The sequence below is a fragment of the Heteronotia binoei genome, chromosome 5, assembly GCF_032191835.1.
Source record: "Heteronotia binoei isolate CCM8104 ecotype False Entrance Well chromosome 5, APGP_CSIRO_Hbin_v1, whole genome shotgun sequence".
Lineage (NCBI taxonomy): Eukaryota > Metazoa > Chordata > Lepidosauria > Squamata > Gekkonidae > Heteronotia > Heteronotia binoei.
Genome location: NC_083227.1, coordinates 37,054,975 through 37,063,680, shown reverse-complemented (window position 1 = coordinate 37,063,680; position 8,706 = coordinate 37,054,975).

Genomic DNA, 8,706 nt, shown 5'->3' with positions numbered 1-8,706 from the left:
GTTGATTTGCTCAAAGAGTCAATATAGATCAAGGGTCCCTTACCATTTCAAGCTTTCTGATATGATTACTGATTTATGCAGGTCATGCGGCAGCTGGGGCTTGTCCCCCTTGTTTTATTAGTACTATTAAATACCATCTCCTACCTGCTGTGGTGCATATTTGGACAGCAGTCTTGAGAGGGAAGAACTAGGGGGGAAACATTCCAGGAGCCCAAGGACCAGGTCTTTTTTTGAGCAGAAACACATAGGAACGTAGTTCCGGCTGGCTTGGCACCAGAGGTGTGGCCTAATATGCAAATGAGTTCCTGCTGGGCCTTTTCTTTTAAAAAGCCCTGTGTGAAACAATGGTGACATCTGGGGTGTGGCTTAATATACAAATGAGTTCATGGCAGGCTTTTTCTACCAACCCCCCCCCTTGCCAAGGACAGCCTGAGCTGGCAACCAGCTGGAAAGCCAGTGGCATGACATCACTGGCAAACCTTGTCTGAACTCATGAGTGACCTTGTCTGGCGGTTCCAGCAGATATATCAGTGGGAAGGCTGGTTTTGTAATTCCACTTTCATGATTGCACCAGGCTGGCAACTTAGAACTTCAAGGAACTGTCAGTTCCTCTTTCAAAGGCTGTCCTACTAAGCCTAGTTTCAGAAGGCAGCCATACTGGTCTGCAGGAGAAGAGCTAGATTTGAGTCCAGCACCACCTTAGAGACCAACAAGATTTTCAGGACATAAGCTTTCAAGAACAAAGCTCCCTTTGCCAGCTAAAGGTATTAATGTAAAGGAGTTCTATAAGAAAATGGAAAATGAGGATAGCTATATGGCTTTAGACCTAACAAGAAGAGTCCATGAAAATGTGTATACATCATTATGCAAGGAAAAAAAAGATATGACTTAAATTATCCCAGTATGCCTTTGTTTGGTAAGCCACTGAGGGGAAGGAGGGTTGTTTCTTTAACTATGCATGTGATTTAGAAGGAGCTTAGTGAAACTTGTCCATAGGATTTTTTTTTTCTTAAATTAAAATCTAAATAAAATCATAAATAATCATGTGAATGCATCTATCTATCTGTCTGTCTGTCTGTCTAAGATCTGGATGCCATTTCTTGATCTGGGCAATGGACCCAATTCAGCTCAACTCAGAAAGCTACATTCTGCTGACAGCAGTCAAACTGAAATTCGTCACAGGCCGCGGTCACACTCACCATTAAATCCATCCCTAACCCGTCGCTATTATACCCCCAACGAATTCACAACGAATTTCCTGATCAGACATCCCTCCATCCTTCAGTTCTAAGCAGTGTTGGTCCCGTCGCTGGTTGATCAGAGGTCTCAACCAGACCTCATTTTTTGAGATGGCATTCCACACTCGTGCAAGCACAGCACATGGGATATTGTGCTTGTCTTTTTTTTAAAAAAAAGGTGCCAGAAAAGATGGGCGATCTGCCCCCCCCCATTTAAACACCCCGAAAGGAAGGGGAAGCCCAGGAGTTCTCTTTGCTGTCTCTCCTCCTGGAGGGGAGACATCGAAGGTGGGTGATCTCCCCCCCCATTTAAACATCCCGACGTGGTGTTTAAATGGGGGGGGGAGCACGGCAACTCTCTTTGCTGTCTCTCCGCCTGGCGGGGAGACAGCAAAGGTGGGGGATCTTCCTCCCCCCCATTTATGCACCCCACTGTAGTGTTTAAATGGGGGAGGAGCACGGCAACTCTCTTTGCTGTCTCTCCACCTGGCGGGGAGACAGCAAATGTGGGTGGCCTTCCTCTCCCCTCCATTTAAACACCCCGAAGTGGAGTTTAAATGGAGTGGGAGCTCGGCAACTCTCTTTGCTGTCTCTCTGCTGGCGGGGAGACAGCAAAGGTGGGTGATCCTCCCCCCCCATTTAAACACCCCGCCGTGGTGTTTAAATGGGGGGAGCACGGCAACTCTCTTTGCTGTCTCTCCGCCTGGCGGGGAGACAGCAAAGGTGGGTGATCTGCCTCCCCCCCCCCCGCCATTTAGGAAAGGTCCCCTGTGCAAGCACCAGTTGTTTTCGACTCTGGGGTGACGCTGTTTTCACATTCCATTGTAGCCGACTCGTCACAAGCGCACATCCGCTTCCTGCGAGAGCCCACTCCAATTTATATCATTGCGCCAGCAATTGTTGACTCAGCCTTCCAACCTTCCGAGGTCAGTAAAATATGCACCCAGCTTGCTGGGGGGGAAAGTATAGATGACTGGGGAAAGCAATGGCAAACCACCCCGTAAAAGGTCTGCCATGAAAACTTTGTGAAAGCAGCGTCACCCCAGAGTTGAAAACGACTGGTGCTTGCACAGGGAACCTTTCCTAAATAAGCGGGGGGAGGCAGATCGCCCACCTTTGCTGTCTCCCTGCCAGGGGAGGAAGATGACCCACCTTTACCGTCTCCCCGCCAGGCAGAAAGACAGCAAAGAGAGTTGCCATGCACCCCCCCCCCATTTAAACACCACGGTGGGGTGTTTAAATGGGGGGGAAGATCACCCACCTTTGCTGTCTCCCCGCCAGGTGGAGAGACAGCAAAGAGAGTTGCCATGCTCCCCCCCATTTAAACACCACGTTGGGGTGTTTAAATGGAGGGGGGAGGAAGATCCCCCACCTTTGCTGTCTCCCTGCCAGGCGGAGAGACAGCAAAGAGAGTTGCCGTGCTCCCCCCGCATTTAAACACCACGTCGGGGTGTTTAAATGGGGGGGAAGAAGATCACCCACCTTTGCTGTCTACCCGCCAGGTGGAGAGACAGCAAAGAGAGTTGCCATGCTCCCTCCTCCATTTAAACACCACGGCAGAGTGTTTAAATGGGGGGAGGAGGAAGATCCCCCACCTTTGCTGTCTCCTCTCCAGGCGGAGAGACACCAAAGAGAACTCCTGGGCTTCCCCTTCCTTTCTGGGTGTTTAAATTGGGGGGGGGGGGTAAATCGCCCACCTTTACTGGCAACTTAAAAAAAAAAACCCCAAGCACAATATCCCACGTACTGCGCTTGCGCGAGTGTGGAATGCCATCTCAAAAAATGAGGTCCAGTTGAGACCTCTGATCAACCAGCTATGGGACCAATGCTGCTAAGAACTGAAGGATGGAGGGATGTCTGATCAGGAAGTGGGTTGTAAAAAAGCTGCAGGGTATAATAGCGACGGGTTAGGGATGGATTTAATGGTGAGTGTGACCGCGGCCAATGTACTGTCAAAAAAGTCCGCGTCTCAGTCGTGGCAGTTCGGGACACAAACGATCCAACAACCATTGCCAGATGCTGATGTTTGGACAATCGCATAAAATCTGGCTTTCATCCATGCCCATCTCGTCAGTTTATGTGTGTCTGACCTCGGCCACAATTAACTTTTTCCATTGGTCACAGAGAGATTTAGCCATAACAATTTTTTATCTCACTCAAGGCAGGTGCCCTTTTAATGATGCGGGAGGGAGACTTGTCATGACGTTTTAATAGTTGCCATCTTCAGGCTGTGGCTCAGTGGCTGCTCATCTGCTTAGCATGTGAAAGGTCCCAGGCTCAATCCCTGGCATCTCCAGTTAGAAGGATCAAGTAGTAAGTGATGTGAAAGACATCTACCTGAGTGCTGTCTGAGTAGACAATACCGATCTTGAGAGATCAGTGGTCTGATACAGTATAAGGCAGCTGCCTATGGGAGGCACTGTCTTTAAGAGTTTTTAGGAGGCACTGCAAGGCCATTTTATTCACTAGGCCTTTCAATGGGCTGTAAGCTTCAGGCATATTCTTGGTGGGTGGTGGTGGCAGGGAGGTTAATTAGTGTTTTATTGCGTCTCCAAGTCAGGACTTGAAAGCCGCCTTGAGTCACAAGGGAAAGGTGGGTTATAAATATTTAAATTTAAAAAAATGTGGCATCAGTAACCCCACTCTCCTCAGCACAGCATATTTCTATTAATAAACTGTTTTTAATCAAAAGATATAACAAAGATATCCTATCCAGCACATACCTTCCCTGAAGCTTGCATGACTGTATTTCCTGATATGCCTCCTGCATTCTACCATCTGCCAAGAAAAATCTGCCATACAGAATAAAGGATAATAAGCAGGGCTTTTTTTGAGCAGGAACGCACAGCAACACAGTTCCGGCTGGCTTGGTGTCTGGGGGTGCGGCCTAATATGCAAATGAATTCCAAAGCCCTATGTGAAACAATGGTGACATCAGGGGATGTGGCCTAATATGCAAATGAATTCCTGCTGGGCTTTTTCTACCCAAAAAGCCCTGATAGTAAGAAAAACAAACAAATGGAGAACAAACTTGTGGAAAGTGCGTGGGTTAGCCTTGCAGTGAACATTCGTATCTGAAAACTGTTGCTATTAAAATAGTGGCTTCTGAGTGGAGTGGGTGTGAAATGTCTTCTGAAACTCCTCACTTAACTTTATTGCTGCTCTTTCAAATCTGCTACTCAAACAGCAACTAGAAACCATTTTTAAAAGTGGATTTTCTTTTCTTTCTTATCCTTTTGGGTGCACAATCCTAACCAATCAGGGATTGCACAGACCAGAGAATATCTAAATGCCAATTCAAAGTGAGGAGAATGCAGTCTGCTGCAAAGATAAATGGGCCAGGATAATAATTCTTTCTGAGGACAATGTATACATTAGAAACAGATGATTTCTCCTTCACCTATTTTAGTTGTGATTTCCACCAAGGAAACTGTAATATGATGAAGTTGTTGAGAATTATCAGTTTGGGATGGCTAGTAGTACTCATCCCCACCAAGTTCCCAGGAAAAAAAAATGAATTGCTGAGAATTGAAACCAGTCCATAATGTTGATACACTCTTAATATTTTTAATTAGGTTTCCATTCCACCTGCCTTTGTTTTATTTATTCATGCCTGGCTTTTCTTGGAGATTTCTCATTGCCAAATGGAGGAGCAAACTTATGTGGAGAGAAGAGAAGCATTCTTGCAAGTGTCACAACCTAGGTTCTGGCATGTGTCAACTGAAAACATGGACGCTTTCTCTGTAGGGACCTCACTTGCCAGATTGGATAGGATTGCCAATCTCCAGGTGGAGACTGGAGAACTCTTGTGATTACAACTGATTTCCAGACTATATAAATTCACTTACTCATTTCTTACTTAGTAAAAAATTATTCCATTGCCCCTGGGGAAAAGGGACGCTTGGGAAAGTGGACTGCATGGCATATCCTGCTGAAGTCCCTTCCCTCCCCCTAAACCCCACTCTCCCAGGCTCCATCCTCAAGTCTCCAGGAATTTCTGAACTTGGAGTTGGCAACCCTAATTAGGCCGTGGTCCATCAGTGGCTATTAGCCACAGTGTGTGTCTGTGTGTATATATAAATTTTTTTTTAGCCACTGTGTGACACAGAGTGTTGGACTGGATGGGCCATTGGCCTGATCCAACATGGCTTCTCTTATGTTCTTAAGTTCTCATATGTTTTCTACAGAACCCTGATGTTATTAGATCTGTCTCTGCCTCAATAGCCTGTGTACTAGAATATTATCATGCACTTCAATCCCACAGATTCCTTTTCCAATCTTCACTGGTGGAAAACTGGCTTTGGCATTTCACTGGCGGCAATTATTGTTCTGACCGTGGTTCTGGTGGTGTTCATTCTTGAAAGTAAATGTCTTGGGGGGGGGGGTTCCTTCTGATTTTAAGGGCCTGTAGGTGTAAAAAGAAAATATTGGATTTGTATCCCACGCTATACTCTGAATCTCAGAGTGGTCACAATCTCTTTTACCTTCTCCCACCCCCCCTCCCCCTGCCACAACAGACACCTTGTGAGGTAGGTGAGGCTTAGAGAACTTACAGTAGCTGCCCTTTCAAGGACAACTCCTGCAAGAGCTATGGTTGACCCAAGGCCATTCCAGCAGCTGCAAGTGGAGGAGTGAGGAATCAAACCTGATTCTCCCAGATAAAAGTCCATGCACTTAACCACTACACCAAACTGGCTCTCAGAAGGGTTCACACAACAAATAATGGCTATTCTACATTGGACAAATGTGTCCATGCCTACATGAATGCATCAGTGGAGTGTTATACAGCAGGTTTCTTCTCTGACTGATTCTGACTTATAACATGGAACAGAAAAGGTTTTAATTTTTGGTTTTGGTTTTTTTTAAGAGAGAACTGTCATGTAAATATCAACAAGGAAATCATACCGCCAAATGATATCCATTTGCCCTGAGTTTATTGAGGGCTGGGGAAAATTGTTTGCTTTGGCAGGTGCTTCTTGTGCTGTTTTATATTAGGGAGGGTTTAGGGTTTGCATGGCCCCTGGATAAAGGAAGTGAAATTTCCAGGACAGCAGATCTGAAATCTAGTGACAGAAGAGGAAGGAGCAGAGGACAGAGTTGCCTAATGCCCCCATACAAGCCCAAGAACCCTTGCATGACTTGAATGCACAACTTGAACACACACTATGACATTTCAAAACTGTAATGGTGTGATGTCTGATACTTACCAAGGTTACAGTTTCAAATCCTGGTTCCTGTTTCAGTTGTCAAGAAGTGCAGTCCTGTCAAAATGTTTCCACGTTGGGGTCTCACATATCATCGCATGGTCTTGTAACATAGTCACATTAGTGCATGACCTGTGAGGTTTCTGCCTTCTGGACTGAACTCTTGCCTCTCTTCACCAGTTGACATCAAGTTCCCATTATCACTGTCTGGCACCTTAGCCTTTCTTATGAGCTTGATTTCTGTGACCTTCTCGCTACTTTATGAAAAATAAGCACTGCATGAACAAGGTCTCAGTTTAAATATACCTTCACTGGCCCAACAAGTTATATTTCTGTAAGGGGGAAGCTTGTGCTAGAGTTGCCAGCCTCCAGGTAGGGCCTGGAGATCCCCTGGGATTTCAATTGATTTCCAGCCTACAGAGATCAGTTCTCCTGGAGAAAATTGTCACCTTAGTGCTATGAAATTATACCCTGCTGGGGGACATCCCCTCCCCAAACACTGCCCTCCTCCAAGCTTCAATCCTACATCTCCAGGAATTTTCCAACCCCGAAACAGCAACCATAGCTAGTGCAGTTCTTTAGTATGCAAAGACTGTTGCCCTACCAAATATATGAGTCATGCCTTAACTCGTCCCTTGAAATCAAGGTTGACTTAATCCTATAGTTGCCAACAGGCCTGGAGGAAAAAAATGCCTCGTTCTTTTTCACAAATTCCAAAACAGAATTATTCAAGGGTTTCTCTGCACAAGTCATAAGATTGTACTGTACAAAATGATTCACAGACTTACTTGGATAGATGATGTGTATAGCTTATTGTAAGCTGAATCCTATTATGTAATTGCTGTACTGCTTAATGGGTCATGTTAATACTCTGTGCTTCAGTCCTTTCTAGTGTTTCCAGACATCTAAAATCCTAATGCACAGGTTATTGAATGTCCCATTTTGTTAACTGTACTGACTCACTATGTGTAATCTGCCTTGAGTCCCTGTGAGAAAGGCTGGCAGTAAATACCATAAATGAATGAATGAACGAACGAACATTCAGAGGCTTTATTTAAGTAAATAAAATCACCCAGCAAATAATCTGTTACACATTTATACAGGACATTTTTTTCTCCAGGTATTTAGCAAACCTATGCAGATCTGCTTAACAACCTCTGTGAGAGCTATGGCTGACCCAAGGCCATTCCAGCAGGTGCAAGTGGAGGAGTGACACACCATGCTGAATGTATTTTATTTATTTGTTTGTTTAAGTAATTATACTCCTGCCTTTCATCTTAGCTCAAAGTAGAGTTGTCAATCTCCTGGTGATGGTAGGGAATCCCCCACCCCAGTAGAGGTGGGAGAAGAATAAACAAAATGGCAGGCCAGCCTATAGAGTAACTTCACTTCCAGGGTAAACCCAGAAATCACATCATGCCATTCTACAAATTGTTCTAAATGCTATGGTTAATGATAGAGTATCCACTAACTCCTAGAGAGGTGTGACATGACTTCTGGTTTCCCCTTGGAAATGATATCACACCATCACTGATGGCCACTGCCCCCCCCCCCCCCATGTCCCTGCCTGCCATTCTTCCATTAGTTGCCAGGCTGGGGCTTACCAGCCCAAGGTGGCTTACCAGTAATTATTACCATTGCAAAATAAAACCAAATAAAATAAGCAAACTCACATACCTCCACACACCCCGCCCCAAAAAAGAGATGCCTGCTATTCATGGTGATGGAAAATGCCATCAAGTTGCAGCTGACTTATGTTAACCCCATAGAGTTTTAAAGGCAAGAGACATTCAGAGGTGATTTATCATGACCTGCCTCTGTGTAATGACGCTAGGTTTCCTCAGTCGTCTTGTCGCCCATCCCAATAGCAGCCAGGGCTGACCTTGCTTTGCTTCTGAGATCTAATGAGATGTGGCTAGCCTGGACCATCAAGGTCAGGGCCATGCTGTTAACACCCCCTCAAAAGTCCTGGCAAACAAACAAGCCTTGCAGTGTCTCTCCAAAGAGGGGGCTCCCTTCCCCTCTTCAAGGAGGCCATTCTAAAGTGTGAGAGCCATGATGGAAAAGGTCTGGGTTCTGAGTGATGCCAAGTGGGCCACCCTTAGTGGAGGAACAGCTAACAGGTGGCATCTGAACACCTTAGTTGACACATGAGAAAATATCACCCAAGAAGGCCCTATCTTTGCTGACTGTGAAGAATTGCAACAATGGCCTCAGCTGCTGCTGCTGCTGCTCTCTCTCAGCCTTGCCTGACCTGCCTGGAG